The sequence below is a fragment of the Azolla caroliniana genome, unplaced genomic scaffold (assembly GCF_043228905.1).
Source record: "Azolla caroliniana isolate FFs.n. ecotype wild unplaced genomic scaffold, voAzoCaro1.0.p SCAF_20, whole genome shotgun sequence".
Classification (NCBI taxonomy): Eukaryota; Viridiplantae; Streptophyta; class Polypodiopsida; order Salviniales; family Salviniaceae; genus Azolla; species Azolla caroliniana.
Genome location: NW_028230455.1, coordinates 1,147,643 through 1,160,170, shown reverse-complemented (window position 1 = coordinate 1,160,170; position 12,528 = coordinate 1,147,643).

Genomic DNA, 12,528 nt, shown 5'->3' with positions numbered 1-12,528 from the left:
CTTTTCAAACTTCGAGCTTGTGGTCAGTGACAAGCTCCCGAATGTGGTAATACCTCACCTCTATTTACTTTGTCTTCGAGTGATAGACAAGATTCCGCATGAGGTGAATTGAGCTCTGTGAGTAACAATACAGGGTTAGACTATTTCAGACAATTCAACTCTTGGTCAAAAAGTCAGCCGACAATCGTTGCAGCCAAATTGCTTCCTTTGCTACCTTCGATGTGGCAATGTATTCGACCTTTGTTGTGGAGAGTGTCATACATTCTTGGAGTTTGGACCTCCACGAAATTGCTCCTCTTGTGTAAGTAAAGACGTCGCTTGAAGTCGACTTTCGGTTGTCAGGATTTCCGGCATAATCGGAGTCGGTGAAGCCTTTGACATTGGTTAGATGATCCACGTTGAATGTCACCTGCATATTCTCGGTTCCCCGAAGGTATGAGAAATGTGCTTGACAGCTTCCTAGTGCTTCTTCCCTCAATTTGACATGTACCAACTGGAAGCTCCTACGACATATGCAAGGTGGGGTCGGGTGGCTACCATCGCGTATATGACACTTACTATTGCCGATGCGTAGAGTATCTTTCTCATCTGCTCTATCTCTACCTTTGTGGATGGAGACTCTCTGTCCGATAGTCGGATTGATGTCGGGAGTAGTGTCAGTGTAGGCTTTGACTTGTCCATGTTGAACTGCTTCAACATCTTTCGGATATACTCAGATTGAGAATTTATCCATGTTGCTCTATCCTTATGCCCAAGATATTTCGGGCTTCGCCAAGTTCCTTCATCGATAATTTATCATGAAGTTTCCGCTTTATCTTCTTGATTTCAGCTCTATCGCTTCCTGCAATGAGCATGTCGTCCACATAAAGGATTAGGTATATCCTGGACTCGTCGGATAAATCTTGTACGTACATACATGGATTGGAGTTGGATCGGTTGTATCCAAGCTGCCAAATGTGGGAGACAAAGTTTTGATATCACATTCTCGGTGCCTAATTCAAGCCGTAAAGGCTTTTCTTCAATTAGCATACAAGGTGACCTTCCTCCCTTGTCGTCGTGAGGCCTGTTGGTTGAGACATGTAAATGTCTTCCTCCAAATCTCTGTGCAAGAAAGTTTGTTCAAGCTCAAGGTTTTCTGTCGCGACGACTCCTAGTAAGAGCCAAAGGGTCGTCATCTTGACTACAGGTGAGAAGATCTCATCGTAGTCAACTCCGTGTTCTTATTTGAATCCCGTTGCGACAAGCCGAACGTTGTATTTGGGTTGATCCGAACTAGATACATATTTGTATCTATTTACCCATTTGCAAGGCAACGGCTTTCTACCAGTTGGTCATTCTCCATAATTGATTCCATTTCGGATATCATGGCCTTGTGCCATGTTTCGACATGTGGCGCTATGATAGCTTCTTCGTATGAGCACAATTTGCCTACATTCGTATAATTGACACAGTTCAAGCTTGGTTGATAAGACTCTGTCGGCTTTCAAACTCGTCCAAATCTCCTGATTGCCGAATTCATCGGTTTAGTTTCTTTGACTATTGTGGGTGGTCGGTCGGCATTGATTGAACCATTATTTGATTGAGATCTTGATGGGAATCCGCTATGAAAAACTTCTTGCATCTGTTGAAGATCCACCCTTACCACAGGAGTGTTAGTTTGTCTATGTCGCGGCCGGTTTAGATCAATCAATCGGCATGTTGCTTGGAGTTTTCTCAATGAGTGCTTGTTCTGGTTGGTTGGTCGACTCGCTAGCCCCTTTGGGCTCGACATTAAGTATTTCATCACCAAACTCGGTCAAAGAATAGTCAAATCTAACTCTCTTGCTAGTTGGAGGTTTTGTTCGGACCGTGCTGATTGAGTCTTCATTGAAGACCACATTGCTACTTCGGATCAACTTCATGTTCTTTGGGTCCCAGAGCCGATATCCGAAATGCTTGTCCATCCCGTAACCAAGAAAGATGCATTTTCTCGAGTGGGGGGCTAGCTTAGTTCAGTTCTCCCATGGTACATGTGCATATGCCTCACACTCGAATATGCAAAGCCGGTCATAGTTCGGTTGCTTACCCGACCATAGTGCCTATGGAACTTGAAGTATGATGGCCTCAAATGGTGACAGATTGATTAGATATACAACCGTTTGCACCGCCTCTACCCAAAATTCTAACTAGAGGCTAGAGCATTGCCGTCACTCGTTCTTGAATGGTCTGGTTCATCTGTTCGGCTACACCATTTTGCATCGGGGTGTAGGGAATGGTCTGTTGATGCCGGATCCCTCTTTCAACAAGTACTTGATGAAGGCTTTAGAGGGATGTTCTCCTCCATTGTTCGACCGTAAAGCCTTCTCCTTGCAGTTAGATCAATTTTCTACTTCGGACAACCATTGAGCGAAAATTTCAAGGGCTTCGTCTTTGGACTTAATCAAGTAAGCCCGGTGAGAACCTCTCATCGGATGAAGGGACATATCGGTAAATATGTTTCTGAGAGCCCATTGGGGCTATTCTTGTAAATAGTCCTAATGTCATATTAGTATAAATATGACCTAGGGCAAACACTTATGTGTTGTTGGTCATTCTTTGCGTTGTAGTTATAACTACTGTACAAAGCGTAACACAGAGAGAGAGAGAGAGAGAGAGAGAGAGAGAGAGAGAGAGAGAGAGAGAGAGAGAGAGAGAGAGAGAGATAGAGCAAGTATCTGTTGTAACTGCCGCTAGACAAAGATTGTGAGCAAGAGGTTGTTGCCTCTGTGCCCCCTATTGTATTCCTCTTGACATAGTGATAGTTGGAGTTTGTGGACTCCCGTGGTTTTTCCCATTTAGGGTTTTCCACGCAAACATACTGTGTACCCTCTCTCATATTGTCTGTGTGTACGTATTCACCTCCATTCCCATTCTCAGTGTTCGATTCTAAACGACACGATCTGAGACTCGGTTGTGGCCGAGTAATATTCCGCATATTTCACGTCACCTGTCAACATTGTGATTTGGTTTGTAGTTTGTGGACTCCACGTGGTCCTATCTGATCATTGTCTTACTCATTTCTTGCACCCGAATACGTATACGAGCAACCAGTTGTGGCTGGTTACGATCCTAACAAACCGGTATAAAAGTGATGGAAGAACATTTCGGCGGAATGTTCAAGTTAACCGGCTCCAACTATTCAGTGTGGAAGGCGAAGATGCGTGATATGCTCGTGTGCAAAGACCTGTGGTTGCCGGTGCAATACGGCAAGACGAAGCCAGACAAGATTGATGCATCAACATGGGAAGTCATGCATCTGAAGGCGGCGGTATACGTGAGATGTTTTATAGACATGAGTCTATACAACAACTTCAACGAGGAGACAGATGCCGAAGTTCTGTGGAAGAAGATCGGGTTCATGTTCGAGAACAAGAACGTCGTAAACAAAGTCTCAGTCTTCAGAAAGATAGTGAGACTGAGGTATTAGGATGGCTCCAGCATGGCGGAGCACTTGAACGCCTTCCAAGGTCTCATAAATCAAACTACCTCTCTAGAAGTACTCTTTCATTACCTTCCAACGCTAGACTGGAAGGGAAGCATCTATCCCAAGAGTAGGTGAAGTCGAGCTTACTAAATGAGGAAGCTCGCTGAAAGGACAAAGAGTCCATTGCCGACCCAAAGGCCTTAGTCACAAAAAGTGACACAAATTGAGGAAGAGATTGGAATCGAAGTCCCCAGAATCGAGATAAGTCAAGGATAAGGTCGAAGTCGAGGGGAAGGCCCACATGCTTCTATTGTGGGAAGCCAGGGCACTTCCAAAAGAATTGCTTACATTTCCGAAAGGAGAAAGGGAGAGTTGATAGTGCAGAGCCGAAGAAGATTCCGGACAAAAGGAACACCTCAACAATCGCCACGAGTGAAGAGGAGTTGTTTATTAGTGAACAAAATGAAGTTAACCTCACCGGCAAAGAATCAACATGGGTGGTCGATTTGGGTGCATCATTTCACTTGACCCCCGACAAAGGATGCTTCTCATCTTATAGAGCCGGAGATCTCGGATCTGGAAAGATGGGAAATGAAGGAGCATGCCGAATAATCGGCATAGGAGATGTGTGTTTGGTAACATCAACCGGGTGCCCTTGATAACATTTCTGCTACCGTGTTGTCTTTTCCCGAAATGTGTCGTACTTCCGGATTAAGCAACTTAACATATGCAATCCATCTTAGCATAGCCACATCCGGTACCATGCAACATCGCATCATCCCGAGTATCAAATGACAATCCATTTCGATAACTACTTCAGCTCTGATCAAATAATCCCGATCCGATTTTATCGCCGACACAACTCCCCATAATTCTCTTTTAACTTGTGCATATCCGTGTTGCCTTTCGTTTAAAACCTTTGCTCTGAATCAAATCGAATATCGTGAACCATCCGGATCGACTTGGTTGATGACCCAACCAAATACCGGTTGGACTTGTATCAACCATTACTATGATCAGTCGATCATAGTTCAATTTCTTAAGTGCTTTTGCCCTTCATAATGTTTTCTTGAGCTTCTTCATGGCTTGGGTGTGTTCCGGTCTCCATTCGAACCTTTTCTCCTTTCCCAGCAAGTAATATAGTAGGCCTGCAATGTGTGCATAGTGCAGAATCCATATGTGATCAAATGCACATACCCCAAGAAACCTGAGGACTTCAGCAAGAGAGAACTAGTTTTGGCTATTCTTCGACCGAGTTAGAGGATGAAATACCAAAAGCTGAATTCCAACCGGCTAGCGAATCGACCAACTCTGCTGAATGAGCACTCATAGAGAGAACTACAAGTAACATGCCAACTAATCGATCGGACCCACAACGATACATGCACCTTATGATTCCCTCATGGGAACGAGATGGGCAAACAAGCCCGAAGTAGAAGAAGCACATCCTTCTACAAGATCTCCATTGAACAAGGGTTCAAAACATGTTGACCGAACACTTGTACCAGTCAAAGAACCGATTAAATCGGCACCGAGAAGATCAGGACAAGTCCGAAAGCCGATAGAGTTCTATCAACTAGGCCTGGACTATGTCAACTACATTGATGCAAGGGAACCGAGCTAATACAAAGAAGCCATCACCACGCTATATGTCGAAACATGGTGAGGAATTTGAGGCAAATAAGAATACGAGTAGATTGAAAGAGAAAGAGAGATAGAAAACTCGTGAATCCCACGAGTATAATGTATTTATAGGGTGAAACCACGCTACAGTGTACCAGAAAAGTATTGTTTTTGGCCACAAAAAATGTCAGTCCTTTCGATACTGTTAGTACTAAATAATTGAGAAAAAAATTAGAGAAAAAAAAATCGATTTTGGGGAGTGGGGTGAGTGTAGTACAAGTGTCATTTAAGACAAGGAGTGGGGGGAACACGTGAGGAGATGTTCTTTCCATTTTGGGGGCTATTTTCCCCTCACGTCGTTTTTAGCACTTCCCCTCAAACTAACTCCTCTTCCTCTATCCCTCTGAGCTCTTCATCTCAGACATCCATGTCAAGTTTCTGGTTTTCCTCCAATGTAAGAGGTTTGTTAGGGTTTAGGGAGCATATCTCAGACATCCATGTCAGGTTTCTGGTTTTGGGTTGAGGATTTCTTGTTTTGTTAGGGTTTTTGTTTTAGGGTTTAAGTTGAGGATTAGAGACTGTTCTGAGGCCTCTTATAACAGCCAATAGTGACTTCTACGAGAACGATTTTCTTGCTTCTTCCACCGATTGCAGTTTATCTCGCGGTGATTTGAGGCTTTTTCCACTGAGGCGAGGATCCTTCCACCGAATCGAGGCAGCATATCACACAAATTCAAGGCTCCCTCCACCATTGGAGGTTCCTTCCACCGAATCGAGGCGGCATATCACACAGATTCAAGGCTCCCTCCACCATTGGAGGTTCATTCCACCAAATCGAGGCGGCATATCACACGGATTTAACGCTCCCTCCACCATTGGAGGTTCCTTCCACCAAATCAAGACAACATATCACACAGATTCAACGCTCCATCCACCATTGGAGGTTCCTTTCCAGTACTAAATTTCAGAACTATTTTTTCATTTTCAGTACTAAATTTTTTCATTTTTAGAAATTTGTGAATAAAGAAATGCTAATTGTCATCTTTGATCCGTAATTCTAATGTCTGAAATTAATTATTTCTCACTTTGCAGGCCGCATTAAAAAACATTTGATTGTGATTTCTTAGTGTAGTCTATATAACATTAACTACTCTCGCAAGACACTTAATTTTTTTGGATAAATCTAGTGACCAAATGGGGATCCCCAACGAGAGTGAGTTGTCAAGTAACTCATGTATATCTAAAAGGACCAAGAGACGAGTGTTTCTTCACATAGTCCGTTATTTGGTAGAAATAACGAAGAGATTTGGTGAAGAGGATCGTAGGGATATTATATGTAGAGTGTTACACCATCAACGTTTGAATGAAGACATGGGGAGAATAAAATTTAGGGACCAATGTGTTTCAAAAGAGATTGTAGAGTCTATGAAGTCATCCCTAGACTTAGTGAAAGGTGTAGAGAGCATAGACAAACTTGCTGCAAAGAGGGCAGCCCTACACATGGTTGTGAACGGTGCGAGAGAAAAAAAATATAGTGATACTAAAGTTGCCTTAGCCCTGGGTATTCAAAGAAGGAACTTGAGGAAACATCGCCGAAATATGCACTCAATCCAATTCAAGTGGCTAGGGTTGGGACGTAGACGACGATGCGATGCCTTATCTCAAGAGATTATTGAGAAAGTGGATTCATTTTGGGCAAAAAATACGCATGTCTCACCAAATAAGAAGGATGTGTGTAGACAACGAATAAGTCAGGGTAAGTACCAGATTCACCCTAGACACTTCTTGGAGATGACAGAGGTATTCCATTTTTTTATATCAATTTACATTCCATAAATTTTTGTTTTGACCAAGTGTATATTAATGTTTGCTATATATATTGGTTGATGTAGGCTAAATTGTACATGAACTTTAAAGACCAACATCCAAGCTTGACTGTTGGATTCCGCAAGTTCCAAGGTTTGAAACCATATTATGTTAGAAAATTAAATGAGAGGAATACATGTTGTTGTGTGTACCACATGAAGATGGACATGTTAAGGCTTGGAGTGAATGCAATGCATACCGATTCTAAGGGTATACACGGGCAATTATGTGTCTACACTTGTGAGGTTTGTAGACCAAATGGGGAGGATAATATGTGTAATGCACGAAACATGACTTATGCATCCGTTTCTGAGTTATGGAGGTCTTGTGTTTGTGAAAAAGAACCATCATGTGAGTGGCATCGTCGTACATGTCTTTTAAGTACATGTAAGGTTTGTCCACTACCATTATTTTGTAAGCAGGAGCTTGATTTGGGAAACAGTCATGTTGTGAAATGGAAATATTTAGAGTATGTGACTGAAAATATTGGCCAGGGACTTGTAACTAAGCGTATCAAGGAAGTATATAAGGAGACATGTGCTACTACCCTTGTCTCAAAATTTAAGAAACAACTTGGGGATTTCATTCCACATAACTTACAGAGTTATTGGCAAAATTCACAGTTCAAGGAATGTATTAATAACTTACCAATGGGTGTCATCGTATCCGTTATTGACTTTGTAGAAAACTATACATTTAAAGTTCAAAATGAGGTTCAATCAATGCATTGGTACAATGATCAATGTACACTACTTGTACATATTTGCTATTGGAGACAAGACGGTGAGTTACATAAGAAATCAATATTTTACATTTCAAATGATAAAAAGCATGATACACTATTTGTTCAACATTGTTTTAAGCTTCACCATGCAGATTTATTGTCTCTAGGGTTTAGCTTTAACCGTCATTGGGTTTGGTCTAATGGTGTTGCCTCGTAGTTTAAGGCGGCACGATCGTTCTACTTTATCGCCAGGTAATTTTTAATCCATATGTTTAGTACTTATAATGCAATGTCTAAGGAAGTAAGTCTTGTGTTAGTGCATGCATACTAATTATGTTTGTAACTATTCAAACACAACACTATTCAAATGGATGGATGCATACTAATTATGTTTGTAATTATATTAAGTGTTCTTGATTGATCACATAGTACCATCCTGTCACATGGATCTGTGTTTATTATCTTTTAATCCATGTGAAGTGTTCTCCATAGACACATTGTACTGTGTTGTGTATTGTATCTGTACTAAATCTTTATTTATTGAAGGATGTAAAGTACTCGTCTTGTACTCATAGTATTGGCCATTCTTAAGAGTTTGTACTAAGTATCTTTTAGTCCATGTTGACTGCTCTCCATGGACACATTGTATTGTACTGTGTGTTGTATATGTACTAAATCAGTATTTATTGAAGGATGTAAAGTACTCGTCTTGTACTCATAGTATTGTCCGTCCTTAAGAGTTAGTACTAATTATCTTTTAATCTATGTTGAGTGTTCTCCATGGACACACTGTATTGTACTATGTGTTGTATCTGTACTAAATTAGTATTTATTGAAGAATGTAAAGTACATGTCTTGTACTCAGTACTGTCCTTGAGCAAAATCAGGGTTGCTCATAGTATTGTCCTTGTACTCATATTTATTGAAGGGTCGAAGCATGCTACGGTGTACCAACTTTTGGCCAAAAATTTAGTACTAATTCGGGGAAGAAAATAAACATAAAAAATTGAAAAATAAAACAACAAATTCAATACGAATGTACAAAGATATTATACGTCACAATCGAAATGTCCCAAGGCAGTATTTAATACATTAATTATAACTTCATTCTCCTAGGTAGAGTTGTACGAAAGTAGACCTGGAGAAGGTTTCGAATGTGTCAGTTGGTCAGTCTCTCTCTCTCTCTCCCTCTCTCTTCTATCTCAAAGTTGTCAGCCAGACAATGGCAGAAAGTTAGAAATCGAAACACATATCTATTACCTATCTCTCTCTTTCTCTCTTGCTCTCTCTCACTCCACCTTCGATTCTCTGTTTCCCCGCATAATTCTAGTTCTGTTCCCTTTATGCCTGATTTTTATTATTGTTTCCCTACGATCTCTGAACTCTGTATATGCAGAGATTGTTGTTTCCCCTCTATGCTCATTGTTCTTGTTGTTGATGTGCTTTCTTTATGTATGCTCATTTGTCTCCTCTACAACAACCTCATCAACAACCTCTTGCATATAGGTGATTTTCCTGGCTTGGTGTGCTCCCAAGGTGAAGAAATCAACATGGTGTGGTACCTTTGCCTTGACCTTGGCTCCATTTGCCTTCGACCCATCGTTCCATCTGCAACTTGCACGACCTCCAAGTATTCTCTGTGTTGCATTTTTAGGGTTTGATAATTCATATTCTATGTGCTGCATGCCCAACTGGTATGTTTTTGTTTTCTTTGTGTTTTCTATCCGTGTGTTTTTATTTTGTGTGTATTTGACATGGATGAGTTTTTTTCCAACTGTTTAGGGTTAAAGTGTGTTTGACATGGCTTGTACATGCAACTTAGATTGAGTTGGCTATGATGATTTGTTGGTTGTTGATGGTATTTTGATGAGTTTTCTTCTTGTACATGCATATTCTTTCAACAAGAATAGTGAAGACTAGGACAATGACGAGAAGGACACCCATAAAGAAGACATTGGTGAAAGAGAAAGAGAAGACACTAGTGAAGGAAAGAAAAAGGACACCTATCAAAGAAAGCAAGAAGACACCCACAAGAGAAAGGGTGATGAACTCATCAACTCAGAGAAAGAAGATGTGCCACTCTATCATTCGAGACACACCTCTCGGATGGAGTTATTTCCTTCGAGCACGACCTGAAGTTTATGAAGAGTTGAGAGAGTGGTTGATAAAAACCCGGGGGTCACCACATCTTGATACAAGGCGAAGATTCCTCATAAGTGGATTGAAGAAGGAATATGTGAACTTATTGAAGACAAGATATGAACATGTGTTAGGGTGACACTCGGATCAAATAGTACATTATATTAAATAGAAGACAATAATATGATAATATAGGAGCGGAGAAATAAATGACACGAGTATTTATGTGGTTCGGCTAAATTAGCCTACGTCCACGGAAAGGAGAGTGATTCCACTATAAAAAAATGTAAGAGAGAGTTTACAACAATTAGAGAAATTGGTCTCTAATTAAACCTAACACCCAAGAGAATAACCTCACAATTCTCTCTAAAGAATTTTCTCTCTAAAATGGTGTTCCCAACTCTCTAATTCTCTCAAATCTCACAAGCCTACAACTCTTGGTGGTCTCTCATCAAATGACTAAGGTTGCCTATATTTATAGCCCTCGCTTCACTAACTTTTGCATGATAATGATGCATGCATGGACCTCTATATATATAGCCCTCACTTTACTAACTTTTGCATGATAATGATGCATGCATGGACCTTTATATATAGCCCTTACTACACTAACTTTTGCATGGACCTTTATATATACTTCATGTAGTTGAGAGACGTGGCTTTTCATAAACCACAAAAAATAATTCAAGTCATTTAACAAATCTCCAGCTTGACTTGAATTTCATAGTAGTCTCACTCCACCTTCAAATAACTTAATTATGGGCAACACCAATCAAAATCAAGCAATGCTTGAACTTAATTCTTGGAAGAGGTTTCGTCAACATGTCTGCGGGATTTTCATGAGTTGAAATCTTTTTCACTAAGATATCACCCTGCGAAATAACATCACGAACAAAGTGATACTTGATATCGATGTGCTTAGTTCTTTCATGGAACATCTGATCTTTAGTCAAATGAATGACACTTTGACTATCACATAAAATGTCGATCTTGTCCGAACAAGAACTGAGCTCCCCAAGTAAGCCTCTTAACCAAATCCCTTCTTTAATCACCTCTGTCATTGCAATGTACTCTGCCTCTGTCGTTGATAATGCAACCACGGGCTGCAATGAAGCTTTCCACCTAACTGCACTTCCACCCAGAGTGAATACATACCCTGTCAGTGATCTTCTATTATCAAGATCACCAGCATAATCAAAGTCAACATAACCAACTAGAGAACTACTACTCTTGCCAAACTCTAGATAAGCGTCTGAAGTCCCACACAAATATCTTAGAATCCATTTCACTGCATTCCAGTGTGATTTTCCAGGACAAGCCATATATCTGCTAACCACACTCATAGCATGTGAAATATCTGAACGCATGCAAACCATAGCATACATCATGCTACCAACTGCACTGGAGTAGGGAACTCTTGTCATGTATCTCTTTTCATTATCTAACTTTGGTGATAAAGAAGCTAATAACTTAAAATGCGCCGCAAACGGAGTCGATACTAGTTTAGCATTTCTTTTCTGCCTGTATCTCAGCTAATTTAACTGCTTCCAAATCAGCAAGTAGTGCTTGAATTCTTGAGCTCATAGAAGCTATGCAACCGGCCATCATCTGTTCATGCTTTTCAGTCATAGTGGCCTATAGTTTTGTGGATTGAACTTGGTGGACAGGTGTTGTAGCCGGAATATCCACATGAGAGGTTCCCGATGACTTCAAACTAGTGTTGGTACTAGAGGACCCTTTATAATGTTCTAATTGGTGACGATTAAAATCTTCCCAATCTACGTTGATGCCACCCTGAACTTCAAATGCAAATGCACATGCAAAATTAGTGCCCACCTCATTGTTACAAATTTGATTACTATCATAAACATGTTCATATCTTGTCTTCAATAAGTTCACATATTCCTTCTTCAATCCACTTATGTGGAATCCTCGCCTTGTATCGGGATGTGGTGACCCCTAGGTTTTTATCAACCACTCTCTCAACTCTTCATAAACTTCAGGTCGTGCTCGAAGGAAATAACTCCATCCGAGAGGTGTGTCTCGAATGATGGAATGGCACATCTTCTTTCTCTGAGTTGATGAGTTCATCACCCTTTCTCTTGTGGGTGTCTTCTTGCTTTCTTTGATAGGTGTCCTTTTTCTTTCCTTCACTAGTGTCTTCTCTTTCTCTTTCACCAATGTCTTCTTTATGGGTGTCCTTCTCGTCATTGTCCTAGTCTTCACTATTCTTGTTGAAAGAATATGCATGTACAAGAAGAAAACTCATCAAAATACCATCAACAACCAACAAATCATCATAGCCAACTCAATCTAAGTTGCATGTACAAGCCATGTCAAACAAACTTTAACCCTAAACAGTCGAAAAAAAACTCATCCATGTCAAACACACACAAAATAAAAACACACGGATAGGAAACACAAAGAAAACAAAAACATACCAATTGGGCATGTAGCACATAGAATATGAATTATCAAACCCTAAAAATGCAACACAGAGAATACTTGGAGGTCGTGCAAGTTGCAGATGGGTCGAAGGCAAAGGTACCACACCGTGTTGATTTCTTCACCTTGGGAGCACACCAAGCCGGGAAAATCACCTATATGCAAGAGGTTGTTGATGAGGCTGTTGTAGAGGAGACAAACGAGTCCCACCATATGCATGTAACATAATTATTTTAGTATTTTCTCCTATTTCATCATCTGTATTCGTCCAAGCACCCCATACGTATTT